The sequence below is a fragment of the Budorcas taxicolor genome, chromosome 1 (assembly GCF_023091745.1).
Source record: "Budorcas taxicolor isolate Tak-1 chromosome 1, Takin1.1, whole genome shotgun sequence".
Lineage (NCBI taxonomy): Eukaryota > Metazoa > Chordata > Mammalia > Artiodactyla > Bovidae > Budorcas > Budorcas taxicolor.
Window position 1 is genome coordinate 12,614,567 of NC_068910.1, and position 22,699 is coordinate 12,637,265.

At 43.0% G+C, this 22,699-nt stretch overlaps 1 protein-coding gene across 5 annotated transcripts in view; it reads right to left on the reverse strand.

Moving 5' to 3' along the window:
• SFMBT1 (Scm like with four mbt domains 1) overlaps positions 1-22,583 on the reverse strand; it is a 111,441-nt gene extending 88,858 nt beyond the window's left edge. The window contains exons 1-2 of one of the 5 annotated variants that reach the window (XM_052652078.1): positions 21,254-21,456; positions 10,862-10,933 (exon numbers count right to left, since the gene is read on the reverse strand). The gene's annotated coding sequence lies outside the window, so the exon portion shown is untranslated. Of the gene's footprint in view, positions 1-10,861; positions 10,934-19,926; positions 20,018-21,253; positions 21,457-21,753; positions 21,881-22,448 lie in introns of those variants that run through there. The other 4 variants (XM_052652189.1, XM_052652145.1, XM_052652032.1 and 1 more) reach the window with 4 other exon arrangements.
• Between the last annotated feature and the right edge of the window lie 116 nt (positions 22,584-22,699).

Here is a 22,699-nt window from a genome sequence, read left to right on the forward strand (position 1 = left end):
AGATCTTTCCATGCTATAAGTAGAAGAGGTTCACTGTTGGCTGAGCTGAGTGTAAGAGTAATATTTTACACACAACTTAACCAATTTGTAAAGAACATCTCTAACAGCAGTCTGCTTATTTTATATTCAGTGCATTTCTATTGAAAGATCAAATTATTGCCTCTCTACAACTAGTCTCAGGAGTTAACTAGTGCACATTTCAATTTGCCAGTGTAAACGAGGAGAAAATTTTGCTTAAAACACAATGCCAAAAGGAGAAAAACATAATTATAAAATGCAAGCATTTTATGCCTAAATGCATTAGAAATGCCTCTAGAAGAGCAAGATGTTAATAAGGGGTGATTGGTAAATGGGATATATTATGTTATTATCTCTTTGTGTATGTTTAAAATTTACCATAATAAAAAGTAAAATAAATGCCTCTAAGAAATCAAAACCAGGTAAGTACCTCTAGGTAACAGATACTTGCCTAGCTCAAGTACACTCTGTTGCCCACTGGAAACTTAATTTAAATGAATTGATCACAGTCTCTAAAGGTGTTTTCATAAGACATCAGCTCCTCGGAAGCATCTGTGGGCCCTCCCACCAGCTCGGTGTCACAGGCTTCCAGCCCATTACCTTTCTATGAGAGTTCTCCAACAACCGCAGCTCAAAAACAGAAACTTTATGGAAGTGATAAAACCATTTAAAAGGGGGAAGTAGTGGAAGCATGCAGAAGGGGAAAAAAATTGATATTTGCTTTAATTTAAATATTTCTCTCCTAGAATCTGGATGAGGCAGCATTTCTTTCTAAAGAGTGCTTCAGATTCTGAAGGGGGCTCATACAGAAGACTAAATGCAACTCCACCAGAGGCTAGCATCCCCAGCCGGAGCAGCCCTCCTCTCCAGGACTCCTTCTCCACGACATCAGGTAAAATGTTGCTGCTGGTGGTGGTGGAGATGCTGATGTGAAGGCCTCATTTATCAAGTGGCACAAAGAACAGAAAAAATGTAAGCTGCTCTGGTGGTAGCTTTTTTTTTTTTTTGGCTGTAAAAATATGATGGTCTATGAGAAAACAAAAAAAATAGAAATTTATTTCTAGTTTGTTTGGATTGAAGAAAATAATTGTATTAGGAAAGTAAGGGACTACAGCTAGTCACATTTTAAGACTGATTATATCCTTACAAGTGAATTCATGAACATAAGACAGATCCAAACCGGCACATGAAAGACTCATTTAGTTTTTAAGTAACACAGGATCATCTTTTAAGAAAAATAATTAGCATTACAGAAATCCAAAATAACCTGATGAATGAAATAAGCTAGCATTTGAACATAAATTATTTAATTCCCCAAAAGCATGATAAATTATTCCCTGAAGATAACTTTTAACATTAAAAGCCCTGAGAATTTCAGGTTTTAACGAAAAAAAGGATGTGAATTTCATAAATAAATAAATTATAGAATTCCAAATCTATAAATGTAATCACTGCACTGGATTTCATTTTGTCTTTCGTTCTGAGGGCGGTAACTGAAAGTAGTAGTTTGTGATCTATCAGTCAGAGACCTCACATCCAAGGAACAGACATTCAACCTAAATCCCTCGGCCAACTTTAACTGGGGCCTAGAGAAGCAGGGAACTGGGCAAGACGAGCAGAAGTCCCACTTATTCCTACCATTTCCACTGTGATCTCCCTTCACATCTTGAGAGATTTAAATGTTGACATCCATAATCAAAAATAAGCTTATCAGTAACAGATTCAAGTCATAAATATTAACGAGCACCGAACATGAATCTAGTTTGCAATAAAGTATATTTAGACTTTGGTACCAGAGAAGGCAATGGCACCCCACTCTAATACTCTTGCCTGGAGAATCCAAGGGACAGAGGAGCCTGGTGGGCTGCCTTCTATGGGGTCACACAGTCGGACACGACTGACGCGACTTAGCAGCAGCAGCAGCAGCAGACCTTGGTACCCTTGTTCATAAGGCAGAAGAGGAGAAACGAGACGCTGGCAATGCGTCCTGGGGCGGGTTGGGGAGGTGAGAATTATCTGAGCAGCAAAGGGAGGAGCACTCGGTCAGAGGTACCATAAACACAAGCCTGTTACCTCTTGGAATCTTAAGTGACAACAGGGCTCTGAGGAAGGACTATAATCGGAATAAGAGAGGCCACTGTGATCTTCTAGGTGACAGAGATCTAATCTGGGACACAACTGGGCCTAAACACAGATTTACTGAACTCACGGAAATGAGCACTTAATCACACTAAGAGATCACGGCCACAGTGAAGACATGTTTCCTGTCGTGTTCCATTTCGAGAGGCTGAGTTCAGTTTTGTGGTTCAACATATGGATGTGACTAGGCTAAGCTGGAGTTTAATTCTTAGCTTTCTAATCTTTCACTCATGATCTCAGATCTTACCCCGTGTTATTAATTTAGTCTGTCCTACATCTAAGTGTATCTCCACACATGAATTAAATAAACACCACCTGTGCTGGACAGTTTACGTTGGTACTTAACCACATAAGTGGGGAAGTGTGTCAGCCCCACACTTATCCTTCCAGACTCTCCCTGAATCACAGGCGTGAATTTGCATGGCCAGCCCCGCTGACAGCTGTGCTCTCACTCCGCTCTGACAGCAGCCCTGGCAGGTGTATACAGGTTTCTGCTCTGCTGTTAGTGAACTCCAGCAGTATAAGTGGGAAAAGGGGCGCATGGATTCTGTGTAATACCACCTTCCCCTTTGTTCCTCCAGCCATTCCTTTTGTATCCAATTTCCAGAATTATAGCACCCCCCCTTTTTTTTTAATGAAGTATACCTGATTTGTGCACAATGTTGTGCCAACCTGTGCAGTATAACGAAAGGACTGTTAAACACATAGAATCATAGCCCGCTTTTGACTGAAGACCTAGGAGAGGTTTCTTGATGAGATATTGTCTGACAGCCTACCACATTCAGAATTTACATAATTCACAAACCAGGGTAGGAAGCTATGGTATGAAACATTCATCCATCCATCCAGTCAACACTTCTTACTGAGCACCTACTACAGAGAAGACCCAGTTTGAGGTGCTGGAGACACGACACAGACAAAAATCCCCGTCCTCAAAGAGCTAGCATTCAAGCGAGGGAAAGAGATAATACAGAGGCTGGAGAAGTAAAATACACAGTGTGACATAGTAAATGCTAAGGAGAAAAAGATAAGCAGAGGCAGGGATATGAAATGTTGAAGAAGGAGTGAAATTTTCTTTTTTTCATTGAGGTATACTTGATTTACAATGTCAGGTAATTCATTTTAGATGTACAACACAGTGATTCACAATTTTTAAAAGTATAGTTTAAATAATATATAGCTATTATATATTATTGTTAAGTTTATAGTTAGCATAATATTGGCTATATTCCCTGTGCTGGGCAACATACCCTAATAACTTATTTATTTTATGCATAATAGTTTGTACCTCTTAATTTGTACCTACCTCTATCCTGCCCTACTCCATACTGGTAATCACTAGTTGTCTATATCTGCGAGTCTATTTCTGTTTTTTATACTCACTAGTTTATTTTTTAGATTCTACATAGAAGTGATATCATCCAGTATTTGTCTTTCTCTGATGGACTTGTTTCACTGGGCATAATAACAGGAGGGCTGAAATCAATCACACGGGTCACTGAGGTTATTTTTGGGGAAAGACTCCAAAAAAGTGAGAGAGCTAGTTATGCACATATCTGTACAAAGGCATGCCAGGCAGGGACACATACAACACGTGCAAAGGCCCTCAGGAAGGGGTCCCCTGGGCTTGTTGGACAGCAGATAATGGGGAGGAAGTCTTAAAAAGTGGGAAGGCTAGGCCATGGGGGCCTTGTGGGACAGGAAGAAAACCTGAGTGAAAGCAGTAAGTTCTGAGCAGAGTGACATCATCGGATTTACCTGTTAACAGAATCTCACTATATCACGGGCAGCCTGGAGCAGGCAAGGGCAGAAGGGGGGAAATCAGTTAGGAGGCTACTGTAATAATCCAAATGAGATGAGATGACAGGTAAGACCAAAGAAATGACAGTAAGGATGCTGAGCAGACTCTGAACGTATCTTTAACTCCTATCTGATTCTTAAAAAGTCAACAACAACAAAGAATACCACAAAAAAGTCAGGGGCTGGTCCCTGAATCTTGCTGAAATCCACATCAATAGAAACTCCTACCAACTGAGCATATAATTAGCTGAAGAAAACATAATAACTGCAAATTAACATTCAGCAATAGTCAATACAAGGAAAAACTAATGTATAACATGCCAGGGTTATAAAAATTTTAATCAATCAAAACAGCAAGTGACTCACATATAAGAATTCAGCATAATAACCTCCCTCAGCAATTAAAGAGCAAATTAGGGGAACTCAACAGATAAAAAAGTAAAAAGTTTGGGGCCCACTGAGGATACACTGTCATTCTTGCCAAGCTGCCTGCTTATGGACACAAGTTAACAGTTTCCCTTCCCTTCTCATATCCTGACTGCTGACTACTGCAGTTCCAGGCAGGTCCCAACGAACCTGCCCACAGCTTAAGACATGACAAATCACTGGAGCTCGTTCTTTGCTGCATCTGCTGTTCTCAGAGAAAGAGAGTGGGTGAGACCCTCACCAAAGTTAAACAACTTTAGGAGGAAGTAGCACTAAAAGATTAAGGTTTAGAAAGGGATTTGAAAAGGAAAAGTACAGGGTTCTTTTCTTATTTTACACTGGGCCTTTTCTCCATTAAAAACAGAAATATTTTAAGTCTGAGAAAGTATTACACTAACAATAACGATATATGAGTAAGTATTCAAAGATCACTCACTCCCTGACCTTTACTCCCACAAATATTATTCCACAAAAACTGTTTCTCAAAATAACACCCTACAAAAATGTTAGCCCCTTCACCCACCCCTGTCAAAGTATTTTCCACAGGAGGCACTCCATACCTTTCTGACAGCATTTAAACACTAGCTATTTTGTGTGGCATCATCTTATGGTACTATAAGCTCCTCAAAGGCAGGGAATTCCCTTATCTTCGCATTCCCTAAACTCCTGGCATCACCACTTTATACAGTCTGCTGAATAACTTTCTATGTCAATAGATCATGTTATCTCCAATTCACTAGAGAGGAAAACACCAGAACTTTCTCCTGCAGCAGTAACATTCCTGACTCCATGGAGGGGTAACGTCATTCTCATAAGGGAAGGAAATGCAGTGCCCACCATCTGCCTCAAGGCCAGCACCACTGACAGCCCTGGTGTGCACAAGGGCCAACCCCAAGTGCCTTTTTCACCTGAGAGGGCGTAAAAGCAGAACTCCTGTGTGAAGTTATTAGGCATTATCCACAGGCAATTTGCTTGCTCTACAATCCTCTTCAAATCCTCTGACGTTAAAATAAGCCTTCAAACCATTTTCTTACACCTGTTCTTTAAACATTAAGCAATGCAACTTGCCAGGCTTCCCTGTTGTTCACAATGCTATTCACAACACAAAGAACTTGACTAATTCTAATTGCCAATTTCTACACTTCTTCTCAGATCACTTTCTAAAGACACCTTATCAATGCACAAAAAACTTGCTTTCTGCCACACTCCGTGATACTGTTTCTTTGCCACAATCCCAAGTCTACAAGTTGCATCCTTTTGTCTGCCTTCATGAGTCAAAACTACTCACTAGAACACAAAATAAATGGCAGAAAGAATGCCACAGCAAAGCAAACACACTTGACTCTGGAAAGCCTAATAATGCACTCAGCAGCTACAAGTCCCTGCAGGGAAGGGCAGCAGAGCCTGTGGACTAGCAGCGCCCATCCACCCACCACTGGCTGGGTATGCACGCCCTCTGACAGCCTTGGGTTAGGATATATTACAGTCAATTGTTACCCATCTTTTTTTCTGTTTGTTTTATTTACTTTTTAACTTAAGGATATTTGTTTTACAGAATTTTGCTGTTTTCTGCCAAATATCAACATGAATCAGCCATAGGTATACATATGTCCCCTCCTTCTTGGACCTCCCTCCCATCACCCTATTACCCATCCTTTGAGGACAATGCTTTAGAGGCAACAGCAGTACGCAGAGGAGATACTCATGGTAGTATGAAATGTATGCTCCAGTGGAATGTTCTGAAGTTCTTCAGCAAAGGGATGAAAACTACAAACTCAGATTATTGAAATATAATAACCACTCTAAGATTCAACTACATAATGCCTCAAGATTCCAAATTCAGTTTCTTCAGAAGTTACTATACTGGAACCAGAGCATTCTGTTTAAAATTTATCAAGTAGCTCAGATAAAAAGAAAATAAAAGAAAAAAATTTTAGCTGTCTACTGCCAATGAACAAACGAATACAAAAAACCTTCCAGGAACTTTCCTTGTGGCCCAGCAGTTAAGAACCTGCCTTGCAATACAGGGGATATGGGCTTGGTCTCTGGCCAGGCAACCAAGATCTCCCACGCGGGGCAGCTAACCTGAGAGCTGCTCGAGAAAATTTAAAAAGGTGTTCTTAAAAAAATTTCCAGAAAATAAAATAATTCTGTTAGTCGATCCATGCTGCTGTGGTTTTCTCAAAACTAAGACACAAACATAATTTGATAACAAGCAACACACACACAGGTCTTGGGCTTTAAAGGCATGATTAAGACCTCACAGTCTGTGGACATCTTCAGACACATCGGTCTCCCAAGACTCAGCTGGGAATTCTGTCCCCTCCACCCCTTCTATGCCACCAAAGGGGAAGGGGTGGCAAGGACTTCACCTCCAGCGCCCCTTACTCTACCACACCCAGTGCTGGTGAACCAGTATTTATACAAATACTTGAACTCAGGGGAAAAAAATGTTTTCAGTATTAGAAAGCTGTCTTAATCCAAGCAAATTCAGTTATCATTAGTGCACAACACTGTTTATAGCATAAAAAACTGGAAATAACCCAAAAGTATACAAATAGAGAACTGACTGAATAAATTATGGTGCATCTGTATAAACACATTACTACACAATCACTAAAAGAACAAGGCACACTGCTGTGCACTTTGATATATCCAAGATATTTTAAATGAAAAGAGCACTATCAACTGATTTTTTAAGTTGGTGGGGAAATACATATCTTTATACAAATAGACTTTTTCTGGCAGAAAACAAAAAAAACTAGAAATAACAATGACCTACAGAAGGGACCAAGGGGGCTTCCCTGGTGGTCCAGTGGTTAGCACTCGGGGCTTCCACTGCATGGAGCACAGGTTTGAGCACTTAGTTCCCCTGGTTGGGAAACTAAGATCCCACAAGCCATGCAGCAGAGCCGAAAAAAAAAAAGATTAAGTATTGATACTTAAGTTTATGATTTGATAAAAATAGAGCAATGCAAGAAAAAGTGATGCTTATTAAAAGCCATCTCATTTTCCTTACCTATTTCTAAATTATTTGTGACAAAATTTGAGCTCAGTAAAATGTGTTGGGGGAAGAGTGGTATAGGAAAAGGTCCATTTTACCCACAGTAAGTTTCAACTGTTTGCCACCATGCTAAAAAAATGTATACGTTCCCTCAAACCAAGATGGAAAAATCCCTTACATGTTTGGCACCAAAGTAATCAAAGTTTAAATGATTCAAATATACTAATAAATCTGCAACTAAAGTTCTGTTACATTTTATATGTTAGTATCACATACTAATTATAATATGAGTAACCAGTTTTACAAAATATCTTTTTGTTTCTAAACTAAGAACTTCAGGATTACCTGCGAGTCCAAATTTTCTAAACTCTCGCCAAACAAGTAAAAAACCAGAATACTAACTCATTTTCGTTTGTGCATGGAAGCAGGACAAAACATATCAAAATATATTAAACAACAACAAAGAAACTTTTAATTAAAAAAAATAAAAATAAAAATTTGTTTTAAAAAAGTTTTAATTAAAAACTAGAGGGCTTCTTTTCCTCCATAGCTTCAAAATTTCCAAAACTTTTCCATTTCCAAACAGGACTGAGGAGGGGGTGGGAGGGATTATAGGCAAAGTCTAAGTCTGGTCAACCCTATTTCCCTTCTGTGGATGCCTCCCCTGTTCTCAAGGACCCCCATTCCCATCCAGATACATCATCATCTGCACTCCCACCCCAGTAAGAACATCGATTCAATTAGCAATGGTGGAAGGACAGTGGATTCACTGGATGTTATTCTGCAGATCGACCTGGGCCTCATACACCTGCAAATAACAGGTTCTCATGAGGAACATGAGGGCAAAGGCAGCAGAATTGCCCTGTCCCATGCCCAAAAAGAACCAGATTGGTAACTGCCTCTTTGGAACTACCTTCATGAAAAGGAAAGCAAATGACTGGAGCTAATGCCCTTCAATTCGATGTTTTACTAATAGAAATGCATTTGTAAGGGCTTCCCTGGTGGCTAAGTGGTTGACAACCCACCTGCCAATGCAGGAGACATGAGAGATGCAGGTTTGATCCCTGGGTCAGGGAAGATCTCCTGGAGAGGGGCATGGGAAGGAACCCACTCCAGAATTCTTGCAGGAAAATCCCATGGACAGAGGAGCCTGGCAGGCTACAATCCATAGGGTTGCAAAGAGTCAGACACGCCTGAAGCGACTGAGCACACACACAGGCACACCATAGAACCTGGTCTCTGCAAAATGAGAAGCCACCAGAATGAGGAGTCCATGTACGACAACTAGAGAGCAGCCCCCTGCTCATCACAACCAAAGAAAAGTCCAAGCAGCAGTGAAGACCCAGCACAGTCAAAAATAAACAAAATAATTTTTAAGAAAAGCAATGCATTTGTTGAAAATCTAAAGATGAGCAGTTATCCTCAAAAAAGTGAATGTGATAAAAAAAAAAAAAAAAAAGTTGAAGAAAGGAATTTTGCTCACCTAGAACAATAACCAGGCACTCCAGGCAGCAAAATATAACAAAATATTGACTTCTCATAAAAAAATTCAGAACAGGCAGACTAAACTATAACACTGCCCCCAAATCTCTGGAGTTTAAAAAAACTTTTCTTCTTAGATCATTACAAGCTTGTTGTTTATTAGCACCTCCACTCAACATACATATATTTGCTATGCATCATTCTTAGTACAGGGATGCCATGCTGATTAAAGGAACTGGTTCCTATCTTCACGGAGTTTACAACAGTAAACACAAGAACAGTGCATTAGCGCCCTGTTTGGTTTTCCCACAAGGGACAACAAGGAGAAACAGTCCTGGAGTAGGTTTTAATGTTCTCTACCTGCGACTTTAAAGCAGTCAATGATAAATTAAATTTTTTAATTTAAGAATTAAAATGAACTGAAAGTAAAATAATTTCATTTAATGATCAGCACCATGAAGAAAAGCAAACAGGAAAGAGACAGGAAAGCCAGGGGAGTGGAGGTAAGGATGTTGACGGAAGGGTTCATGACTGAGCTAACCCCTCTGATGGAAAGGAACTAAATGTAACAAACTTTGCTGTACTTGGAGGGACAGAAAAGATGCATAGCAGATTGTGGGAAAGCAGGCAGAAAAGTGGCAGAGGTGGGCAACGAACAAATTGCAAAGGGTATTACAGACCACAAGAGGAGTTTGGATTTTATTGTAATTGCTATGGAAAGCCAATGGCAGGCTCTAAATTGAGGAGTCACTAGATCAGGTCTGATTAAACATCATAGCTTTTGTTTAGAATATAATGCATTTTGGAGTAGAAACAAAGCTACAAATGCTGGCGCTGCAGTTTTGCCTCTATGCCTTTCCTCAGCTATAATTTATCTACTGTCTGCTCTGCTATGTTGTATCCAAGGTACCAATGAGGAATAACAATGTCTCTCACAGTCAGCTCTCAATCTGGTACAGACATTGAACAAGTAATTACATTTATAACACTCAAAAAAGAATATGCAGAAGGCTGAATGCCCGGGGCAAAGGGTAGTTAACCTGGCTTGGAGGCGTCCAGGAAGGAAAACTCCACAGGAAACCTGAGTCTTACCGGAAAAATAAGAAATCTCCTTAGCGTCGCCCCCTAGACACAACACTCAAACCACTGCTGGAACATGAGAAAATTTAGGGGCTGCTGAAGACTTTCTTTTAAAGAATTTATGTAGCATCATTAAGGTGGAACGGGGAAAAAAAGAGTTAACATATAAAATATGCAACTGCTACTTCACAGGTATTGCTTACACAGGATTTGTTAGGAACTTCAAAGGTACAAACTTCTAGTTGTAAGTCATGGAGATGTAATGTATAGCACAATGAAGATAGTTAATAATATTGTCTTGCACATTTGAAAGTATCTGAAAGTCATCAAAGTGTATCTAAAAGTCATAAGAAAAAAGTTTCGTAACTAGATATGGTGACAGATGTTAACTAGACATGCGATCATTTTACAATACATACAAATATCAAATCACCAGTTGTATACTTGAAACTAACGTAATGCTGTATATATCAATTATACCTCAATTTTAAAAATTATTTAAAAAACCCTTCACTAGCATTTGGTTTCCCAAAACATTGAAAACACACTAGTCTAATGGGTCTGTGCTGTGTGTGTGTGTGTGTGCGCGCGCGCACGTGCATATATGCATGTGCGTTACCCACTGTACAGTACACAGTGGGGTTAAAATCTTTTTGTGCAGCTTTTGAAGCCATTTTTATACTTAAACCAAGACAAGCCTTTATCGAAATTTTCAAACACAGAGATTTTGAAAACATTCCAAATTCTCTCCACTTAGATTCAAAAGTTATTAAAATTTTCCTGATTTGCTGTATTTTTCCATATATCTGTGCATATGTATCTACATATATATATTTCCATGTATATGTGCACGTATTACACAAACATGTTTTATGAGCCATTTAAAAGTGCTGAAACATCATGATACCTCACCTTTAACTCTTCAGTTTGATTCTCCCAAGAAAAAGGACATTCTCATATATAGTCACAATGTTATTATCATACCTAAAAAAAAAAAAAAATTCCTTAATATCACCTCTTACGAAGTACAGTTTTTAAAAATTTTAAGTACAAAAGGTTTAGTTGAGAGCCTTGCGAGATCCCTGGTGGCCTAATAATTATGGTTTTGGGTTTCTACTGCCAGGATCCAGAGTCAATCCCTGGTCGAGGAACTGAGATCCCATAAGCTGCGTGGTGCAGCCAGAAAGAAAAGAGACAGAGAAACTTACTGAAGGAATGTATTTTAACAAAATGATTAATTTATTATTACTTGTATTTCATTATCTTTATTTTTAAAATGTAATAATGCTTTATAAAATTTCAGTTTAAAAGTCCAAATTTGATAAATTTTTAAAATATTAAAAGAATAATTATAGTAGTCAAAAAGGGCCAGAAGTATGAGATTGGTATATGCCAGACTGACATTTGAGGAGCCGTATGTTAGCAGAGGATACACCGGACATGCGGAGAAGAGGATGTGGGGAGGACCAGGGTCTGGCCAATGCTGGAGAGCACGTGTGAGAGGGGGCTGAGCTGGGCAGGTGACCAGACAAGCTCAAGGATTCTGTGCACATTCCTGAGGAGCCTGGACTTTACCCTGCTGGCAGCAGGATAGATTTATGTGATAAAATCAAGTTTGTTTACAAAGAGCTATCTGTCCACAGTGTATCCGATGGATCAGAGAAGGGTGGGGTGGAGGGGATGGACAACCATTTGGAAGCAATAGAACACATTTTTAACTGCAAATGGCTAACGTTTTGGTTATATTATACAGGTTGAACAAACCTGCTATACAGGCAAATGAACAGAACAAAAACAGTAAGACTAAACTAAGTTTACCTGAATGTTCAGGTTGCAGAAGAGCAGCTTCAGAGAAAGACAGGAGTCAATAAAGACTTCTGCAGAAGTTGAAAGGAACCCTTGGGCATTTCTGAGGTTTTCAGTATTTAAAGGAGCTGGCTCTTTTTACCACCTAGTTTCACTTTCCAAAGTGGCACTGCTTTTCCTTGGCAAGTTTCATCACAGCATTAATTTTAAACTTACCAGTCACAAAATAAAACCAATGAGAAAGAGGCGGGGTGCAGAACAGATAAAGCAGTCTTTGGACAAGCAGAGTACCCTCAGGCAGTCCTGAGCAGCTAACTGCAGGGAGTTCCACTTACAGAGGCTGCAGACCAGACACCAGCTCTGCCTCGGAGGAGGAAGAGGGCAGGATGGGGTGCCTAAGCGGCAGGACAGGATGCTGGCCCTTCACTCCCCTTCCACCAGAACCCCAGTCTTTCTTATTTTACATACTGGGCCTCCTGCAAAGATTTCACTTAACAAAGGGCCCCATAGGTTCTAAAAATGTTTGAAAACCAAGAAGTCAGAACAGCACATTCTTAAGTCAAGGGTTGGTAATTTTCAATAATAAGGCTCAGTTCCACAGGAAAGCTGTTGGGAGAAAAATGCTGTCAGGAGAAAAACTGGACACCATCACCAAGAAGGAAGGTGAAAAAAAGAGACCTAGGCAGGTGGGTCGGCTAGAGGAGTGGCTTCACGACAGACTAAGGAATTGTTTGGGACCTGTAGATTAAAGGGCCAGCGGAACTCCAAACTGGACAGGCCCAGAGAGAGAGGATATATGGACCTGAAGCTCAGTAGAAAGGTTTAGCAGGGCACACAGGCTAGATGAAGTCTAAAGGTGGGGGGATCCCCCAAGGGAGGCGCAAACAGAGGAACAACGGAGGATCTGCAAAGGTCACAGAAGGCAAAAAGAAAAGGGTCTGCCTCAAGTTAATATACTGTGTGGAACCAGCCACAAATTGGGCCCCTTCAGGAGGAGACCCTGAATTCTGGGCGGTGTGTCCGCAGCAAAGGGGCACAGGCTGGACTGACGGGGTGGTGCTCGAGAGAGCAGAAGCTGCAGACGGGCAAAGGAACCAGGCTAGAGGGTACTGGCCAGGAAGCAAACAAAAGATCGGACAATGGGTCCAGGCCCAAAGGGGCTGGAACTCTGAGAGAAAAAAGAGGTCACAGTAAGGTCAAAGATGAGACAGGGAGAGTAGGGAAGCCTCTCAAAGAGCTTGTGGAAAAAGAATACCACCACAGAACCTGAGATTTCAGTAGTACAGCTGCTTTCAAAAGAGCTCCTCTCAAAGTTAATAGGAAGCCAAAATCAGGGTAAAGGTCAAGGGGTAGGCGGGGAGGAGACTGTTTTCAGAACCCTGTTGTGCCTCAAAGCCCTGGATCGGGCTGCAAAAGTCCTGGAGCCCTCAAGCATTCACCACAAGAAGGGAGAGCCACCCTAGAAGGCAAGGCCAGAAGAGCCCCCCCAGCTCTCTGCGTCCCCTGTCACAGCTACTACTGGCAACAGAGTCATTTAAAGTTTCTCTCAGTTCACCCAGGAACCCTTAAGGAAAACCAGATGCAGGTAACGCCAAAGAGCAGATTCTGTTTCCCAGTCTGCGTGTGGTATTACTTGTATTAACAATTTCAAATGCAAATATGAACCATGACTGAGGATTAAAATCAACTTCAAAATGGAAACAAAATGAAAGTAATGAACATCAACCCTACTAAGAAATGCTTGGGCTTCCCTGGTGGCTCAGTGGTAAAGGGTTCACCTGCCAATGCAGGAGACTCGGGTTCAATTCCTGATCCTGGAAGATCCCTCATGCTGCAGAGCAACTAAGCCCACGTGCCGCAACTACTACAGCCCAATACCCTAGAGTCCGCACACTGCAACTAGAGAAAAGCCTGCACAACAACAAAGACCCAGCACAGCCAAAAATAAAGAAGTCCTTCCCTGGTGCGCCAGTCAGTAAGGAATCTGCCTATGACGCACAAGACCTGGATTCAATCCCTGGGACAGCAAGGAGAACAAACCAGTCAATCCTAAAAGAAATCAACCCTGAGTATTCATTGGAAGGACTGATGCTGAAGCTCCAATACTTTGGTCACCTGATGCCAAGAGCCGACTCATTGGAAAAGACCCTGATGCTGGGAAAGATTGAGGGCAGGAGAAGAAGGAAGCAATAGAAGATGAGATGGTTGGATGGCATTATCAACTCAATGGACATGAGTCTGAGCAAACTTCAGGAGATAGTGAAGGACAGGGAAGCCTAGGGTCTGTAGTCCATGGGGTCGCTCAGACACGGCTGAGCAACTGAACAACAACTACATTAAGAGGTCAAGGGGTTCCCCGATCTAAATGACCATGTTGTTGTTGTTTTGGTTGCTAAACTGTGCCTGACTCTTTTGCAACTGAGTGGACCGTAGCCCACAAGTTTCCTCTATGCATGGGATTTCCCAGGCAAGAATACTGGAGAGGGGAGGTTGCCCCACTCCAGGGAATCTTCATACCCAGGGATCAAACCCATGTCTCCTGCACTGGCAGGCTTCACTGAGCTATCAGGAAAGCCCATAAATGATAACAACAAAATACCCAAAGTTTTTCATATTTCTAGGTTTAGCTACTAGATCACCTACTCCTGCCCATTTTGCTCAATAATAAAAACAAAAAGTAATCAAAAGGAAACTACATTCCTAGAAAGAACAGCTACCTATTGTTTTTTTAAAGAAAATTATGTCTCTTCTAACAGTGTAACTGTAGAAAACAACTAATCACTCTGATTTTCTTAAGAACTGAGCAGTTATTTAAAGCACCAAAAAGGAAAAAAAAATCAGCCTTCGTAACATTCACTGTCACAAAAATAGTCAAAAGCACTCCTTGTCAAGAAGGAAGCTGGGGAGGAGGGGTGATGAAAAGGTGCTCTAAAGTGTCCCCCCACCACCCTGGAACAAACAGTATTCAGGAAAGTCACCCCATGTTTACTAACACAGGAATCAAAAATAACAGTAAAGACGTATATAGCACCAGGAACTATATTCAGTATCTTATAATAACCTATGATGGAAAAGAATCTGAAAATGAATATGTGCACACACATATAGCTGATCACTTTGCTGTACACCTGAAACACAGCAAATCAACTCTACATCAATTAAAAATAGTAATAATAGCAGCAAAGAAAACAATAATATTTTATTTATTTTAATTGAAGGCTAATTATGATATTGTGGGTTTTGCCATACATTGATATAAATCAGCCACAGGTGTACATGTGTGTTAAAAAACACTTGCACGTGTTGGCTGTTGTTCAGTTGCTCAGTTCTTTAGCTATTCTGAAAGGGCTAACTGCTCAACTCACACTCTCTGCCCAACTTGCTTTCTCTCTATGGCTGGACATCTGTACTTCTCAAATCCAGAGGTACAGTAATACAATAAAGCTAAAACATAAAATATAGAGCACTAATTATGTGGTATCATTATTATGTAAACTACTAAGCCTCTTTAAATACTCAATTAGTTTTCCATTAATACAGAAATGAGACTGAAATACAGTTAAAACCTCAACTAACCAGAACAGCTGGGGAATGAGTCACAGAATAATCATGCCTCTCAGATACTCAAAGGCTTATTTACAACTTTAAAATGCAACAACTCTTTTGGTTAACTGTTCTGGACCAAACGCTTGACTCAGACCAACACTGTGAACATCAGTGATTACACAATCAAGGGGTATACTAAGACCCACGAAGCTCTGTCCTCATCCAAATGAAATCCAAGACTGTAGCAACCTTTACTTTACACCTTCCCTGTCATCCTATTCTGCTTCCATCCCTCCCTCGTTTCAATAACCATGTATGTCAGAACTATATCTAAGGGAAAGATATCTGGTTCTCACAGTTCTGCTGGCACCTACCAAGTTCTTCCAAAGGAGGTAACAAGCCCTCATATACAGGGTTCCAGGACCTATTTTACCTGCTGTGGAAATGTCTTTCATCAAAAGGAAATTCCGATACACGTACTACAACACAGATGACCCTTGAGGACACTGCGCTACAGTGAAATAAACCACTCACAAGAGGACAAATACTGTAAAATTCCACTTATATGAGATAGCCAGACGGTCAAATTCACAGAGGCAGAAGCAGAACGCTGGTCACCAGGGGCTGCAGGGAGGCAGGAATGGGGAATTATTGTCAATAATACAGACTTTCATTTGGGAAGATGAAAAAGTTGCCAAAATGGACAGTGGTGATCACTGCACAACACTGAATGTTCTTAATGCCACTTAATTGTACCCATTAAAATGGCAAATTTTATGTTGTGTATATTTTATCACTACTAACAAAATTAAATATTTTCAAATTAATGTAAGTTTGCTTCCTTATTAATTACTGTGTTCTAGAGATGATATATTCAGTGCATCTGTGTTATCATTGATCACCCCAAGGTTATTTTATAATGATATGAGTAAAAATAAGCCAAAGTGGCTTAAAATTATGATTCCAAAGTAACACACACTATGTTTAACATGGAAAATGCATGTTTTATAGGAACTGATCAACAAGAAAGAACACTAGCAAAAACTGAGACAAGAAAGCACTAGTCTGGGTACCGAATGAACATGAAATTAACTTGGAAAATTAGTGATAACTCACAGGTGGCCTTACCATTGAGCAAATATTACATAGCAGCCACCTCAAATAAAAACTATTCTGGAAAAATATTATACTAATTTGGAATTCAAATCAAAGAACTTGCTGGTTAACACTTTAAACTGAATTTATCAGCAGGAAAAATTCTTGAGGTATTGCAATGATTGCTAAATTTCTCAGTCCTTTCATGTTGTCATTCCAGAAACAATCAGCCTGTACTTTTAACTGCTGACAAACCACCCTCCATCTCTCATCTAAGACCCTCTCCAAATGTCATCTCAGCCCAGAACTAACTTTCCCAGACCAAGCAGGTAACTGTCAACTGCCCGATCCACCCCAAATCAGTCTAGTAATTAACCCTTCTCCAGATTAAGCAAAAAAGTCAGAAAGGAACCTACATGCAGGACATATACCATGTTAGAAATACCACCATGCAGCATTTATCCACAGTGGTTGGCTCTGAAGTTACTCAACCATCAAACCATGAAGTCAGCAGGGACCTAATACCTTCAGGATAATATACAGACAACATTTTTTTAATGATGTCCCTGAGTGATGATCTAAAGACAAGGAGAGAGACTTCCCTGGCAGTCCAGTGGCTAAGACTCCACTCCCAATGCAGGGGGCCGGGGTTCCATCTCTGGTCAGGGAACTAGATCCCACATGCCACAATTAAGAGTATACATGCCCAAACGAAGACTCAGTGCAGCCAAATAAATAAAAATAAAGATATCTATGTATATAAAATATTTTAAAAATAAAAAGAGAGCTGAATAAATTTATAAACATCCCCTTAAGTAAAAGAGACTAGAAAATAATTACAAATCTTTAGGTGCCTTTGAGCAACAGGCAAAGGTTTACAATCAAACGTGTTAAAACCTCTACAGTAAAGTCATAATTTTTCTTTTAATAACCTGCCTTCTTATCCTCTCTCCCACCTCTGTAAAGCTTAAAAATGAACTTGTAACAACCTGACCACATCCTTTCTATTTTAAATATTTTCCAATGTTTAATTGTTTGCCAATTCCATTTAAAGAAGTATAGAGTCATACCAAAATTCCACTCCCTGAAGTCTAATGGTTCAAAATCTCCCAGGTAACCGAAATCCCCAGAAAGCTTCACCCAATGTAACAACTGTGTACAAAAAGAAATATTTTTTTCAATTACAAAACATTCCAGTTAGAAATCAAAGCCTATGTACAGAAATAAAAGTACTCTGCCATAGACAGCCATACCATTTACTGATTACATGTCCTTTCATTCTCACTTAAATTATTCTGAAGCATTGGGTAACAGTAAAATAATTCCAGAAAGAAAAGTCTTACAAATTTACAAGAGAGAAAAGCTTTAATAAAAAATATTTAGCATTTACAGTGTCTGCCTTACGTCTTCTGCTTTCTGGATGTATTCCTTTATTTACTGTGAACATGACATGAAGTCATAATAAAAAGGCCAATGAAGTTTGGACAATTCAGCTTTTCTACAGACTTCACAGAGTCAAAAGACAGCAGCTTCTACATCATCATTCCATAGTAAAGACCAGTCTAGTCACCACTGTGTAAGCAAAAGCACCCTAGAGAAGCAGCAAGATTATAGGTAAGAAAAGCATTTTTAAGAGAAAAATCAGAGTTTCCAGAAAAATAAATAGCAAAGACGGCATTCACTTTAATGTTTTCTGATTTTGTATCTCTTTAGTTACATCGCTCAAAAATTTAACAAATTTAAGTTAAATATCTGATAGTGCAAAAGCTAAGAAATCTGAAAAGAGCCACGAAAAAAAGGAAGGAAGAAAGGAGAAAAAAGGGTGGACCAATAATAACTAAGTGATGAATTACTTTCTTTGCTAATGATGCTATGAATCTTAGGGCAGCAAATTCAGCTTAGTTTTTTGCCAAGTGTCTGACTTAGTCACAGAAAAACAGAATTATTCAGCAGAATCATCTCACAAAATAAAACCTTTGAACTTTGTGGACTATGCCCTATGCATCCCTACCACAGGACTTAGTTCTCAACTTTCTACAGCCTTGCAGTAAAAAACACAGGCCTTCATGAGAACTAACAAGAATTCAGTTACAACCTCTAACTCCTCTCCTTTAGCAACAGAAATAAGAAAGGATACAAGAATATACTAAAAGGCATTTGGGAAAGATAAGCAAATTGCTGAAGTTCTCGCTTTAGTGGGAAACATAAAAAGCCCAACTTCCTAGGTTTAAAACAAAAAGCAAAAACCAAACAAAAAGCAAAAACCAAACAAAAATTTAAAACCACCTGACATAATTTTTGGTTATCTTTTGTTTTTGCTTTCACTGCTAGAGTTTTAATGATCTGACAAACCAGGGGAATATCTTGCATATATAAATCAAGTTAATTGCTGTCATTTAAAAGGTTGTTAAAGCTTTATGCCCACATTCTTTAATTCAATGAACTTTAAAAAAATCAATTTTCATTTAATTTTCTCAGCCAATTCTAGGCTTTAAGGAACTGATTCATCTACTGACACTTAAACCTGATTTGTGGGAAAAGTTCATGATTCATCCTTTAAACCTACTGTCTGCAAATATACCTGCATTCCAACAACGGGAAGTAGCAGATTGATACAGGGCCCATGTCCACAAGGACTCCCAGAACCACAGATCCAAAAGTGCACAGTATTGCCTCAACTAAAAAGAGACCTTCTGACTAAGAGGTCTCCCAGGTCAGAAACCTTAAATAGTATAAAAATGTAAAAATTGTTATAAAAAGCATGAGGATCATGGAGAAAATGACCGTGACCATAACTCCAGTTAACAGATGTGTTGTTCTTCAGTTTACGAATATTACCCCCATTCACCCAGAAAAGGGTTGTGCTGTAAAGCAAAACTCACCAGTGGTGACAGAAGTCAGTACAGTGTCACCCTGGGGGAGGGAAAGTGTTAACTGAAAAGGAGACATGTAGAAAGAGCCCTTTGGGAAGCTGAAAATGCTCTATATCTTGATCTGAGTGTAGCTACCAGTGCATATACATATGAAAAAGCCACTGAACTCTACGTACATAAGTTGAGATCTTATTATAAATTAGGCCCCCAAAAATAAATGAATAATTTTAAAACATATTAAAATGCATTTGTAACTATCTTTCCAGACAATGTTACATAAAATCATCCAAGATACAACTCTCAAGGTATTTTTTTCTAAATGTATTTTAATAGAGATGCAGGTTGTGAGCACTTCCTTGTAGAACCTTTCAAAGTACAAACCTAAATTTTTTTAATCTTTCACTTTAGAAAGGCACTAAATTTCAGAACGGAAAGGACGCACAATGATCATCTATTCATCCACTAATTTTGCAAAGAAACAAAAACAAATCTGTAAAGAAACTTACCCAAGATAAGGCAGTAGTCAATGACAACAGCAGTAACAGAACTATTTCCTGATCTGGGGCCACTCCCGTTTCCACCAAGCCGTTACTTTTCTGACATTGTAAACAAATCTCAACTCCGAATCTACCTGTGGCCTAGAAAGATTCTACATACCTTAAAATACCAGGCCGACCGACAGGCCCCAAAGTGTACTCAAGAGCACACTCATCTTCCTTCCTCATCTCAAGACAGTCGACAAACGAACAAATACGTTTTCAGGCATTTTACTTGTGATGCAATCAAGTGTGACATCTTAAAAATGTGGTCCCAGAGAAGAAGGCATTGCAGGGATTGATAAAATGCATCTTATTACCTTTCCAATCTTTTTGATGGTTTCTTGGTTCTCAGGACTAAGTAGGGCTCACGAAACCTCGCTCGGGGCAGTTCACCCGCATGGCTTTGAGAGACCCGCTGGGAATATCCCCCACTAAATAAAAAGCCTTGGCAAGGGTGTCCTATCCCACTGCCGGTGTATAACAAGATGAGCAGGTGACCTGTCCTTTACGGTTCAGTTTTAGACCCCAGTGAGCAGCTGACATTTTGTGAAAAACTTAACATACATCCTTTCCGCGGGAATGTATCTCCGTTCTCACAAGGCGTTTCTGCTCCCCACAAAGCAGGCCTGCCTTCTCAGGACTCGGCTCGCCTCTCCAGTCTCCTTTTCAGGGTCCAAAACGAGACTTTAAGAACAGAAATCGAAACGGTCAAGGACCTCTGGAGCGGCAGGTCCGCCTGGGGTCGGGCAGCGGGTTCCCGGCGAGCCCACGGCCAGCTCGATCGGCGCTGGGGAGGCCCGGCGCACTCCGATACGCTGGCCCGAAGCAACCGGTTGCGGCGGCCGCTAGACGCTCAGCCATCGCGCCGCTGCCGCTTCGGCCCAGCGAAGTTCAGATCGCCGCGCGGGCGGCGCGCCCCCGGGTCCTGCTGCGGGTTCGCGCCCCGGGCCCGGAGCGAGCCCGGGGGGCGGGTCCGCGGGGGCTCGGCGGGCGGGAGCGCGGGACGCGCGGGGAGGGGCGCGCCAAGGGCCCAGCGCGCCGGGGAACTTGGGCGCCCGCGGTACCGCCGCCCGGCCACTTTCCTTTCACGCCTTGGGGTTGCCGCGCGCCGCGCCAGTCCGCCCGGGACTGCCGGCCGCAGCCGCCTCAGCGAGACACCCAGGCGCGCTCCTACCGCCCGGCCGGCCGGCGCGCGGGGCCGCGCCAGGCCGCGCGCGGGCGCCGCGCTTCCCCCCACCCGCCCCGCCCCCGCCCCCAACGTGCCGCCGCCGCCCGTTGGCGCCTCAGCCCGCGCGCCCGCCGCCCTCCGGCTCCCGGTGGATTTTCGTTGGCAAAGTTGCGCGGCCGCCTCGAGGGGGCCGCCGCGCGGTCCACCGCCCCGGCGCTGCCGCCGCCCCTTCAGGCCGCCGCGCGGGAAGGCCCAGCCGGCGGCCCCGCTTTTTTACCTGCCGGGAGTTTTCGCGCGCGCCCTCGCTCAATCGCTCGCTTTTCCCTTCTCGCGCTCGTTTTCTTTCTTTCTTTCCTTCTTTTCGTCCCCCCGCGCGGAAGCTTTTTCCGCTAGCGCCGCCCGCGCTCGCCCGCTCGCGCCCTCCTTCCTGCTGGGCTCCGCGGAGCGGGGCGGCCGGCAGCTCTCCCCGCCCCCCTCCACCCGCGCTCCGGCGGAGGCGGCGGCGGCGGCGGCGCTCCGCGCTCCGACTCATTCCAATATGGCACGGGCGCAGGGCGCATGCGCCCGCGCCCCCCCCCCCATTCCGCGCTCCTCCCGGCAGCCCGCGCCCCTCGCGCGGCGCGCGTGGCGCCCCCCTGCCGGGCCTCTCCGAGCTAGCTTGCTCGTCTTCCGGCTCAGCTGGGTCAGTACGGGAGACCAGGCGGCCGCCGACGGGGGTGCTCGGGGACCCGCGCCGGCAGCCGCCCCGGCCCCTCGTGCCCCCAGCCCACAACTTACAGCTGACACCTCGAGGCCGTGGCGCAGAGCTAACGGCTGCGCCCCCCGAATCCGACGGCGTTGCAGGCTGGCGCGGACTGGCCCCGACGGGAAGACGCGCCCCAGGGACCCAGCGCCCACCGAGTCCCTGCTCCGACCCACGAGGGAAGGTCTCCTGCGCCTCACCTCGGGCTGAGGACGGAGTTCAGGGAACTTGGTGGCGTCCTGGTGTCGTTTTTGGCGTCCGAGGTGAAGCGCGATGCTGTCGTCCGCACGTGACAGCCTCCGGCAAGATGGCATTAGCGGAGGAACGGACAGAGCGACAACTGGATGCCAGATCGCGCGTGTCGCCTCGGAAGAGGGCTGCGTCCGTCCGCCAGGCCCACGTCGAGGACCTTCCCGTGAGATCTGGAAAGCACCCAAGTGCCCCCTGTCTGCGAAGTCAGACCCTGGGCCCCCGGCGCACCGGGTGTCTCCCGGCTTCCGCAGGAGGCACCCTGTAAATCCTAGTTTTCCTGTCGCTCGGGGCCCCAGCGAGGGGGCACAAGACGGCTGTCGAATTCCGGCGGGAGAGCAGGGGGCTCCGGGCTGGGACAGAAGGTCGAAGGTAGCTACAAGCCGGCCCCGAAACCCGAGGTGCCCACAGGCGATTGTGTTCCCCGAGCTCGCCCCTTCCCCAGCGAGGGCAGATGGCAGTGAGCCACCCGGATCCCCACCTGCTTTGTAGAGTTCCCTGCAGAAGGGAGTCCCTGCACCACGGAAACCCTGGAGTGCCCGGATTCCCGGGCCCTGGGAGGAGGTCTCTGACAGGGCTCTGATGATTCCTGTCTTTCAGGAAGGAAGAGGCGCCCCCACAGCAAGAAGGAGGTCTGGGGTGCCAAATGCGGCTCAAGTCACTTCCCAATGATCTCAGCCACTGCGCTGGGAAATATTACCCTACTTCACAGACAATGTTGCTCAAAGTCAC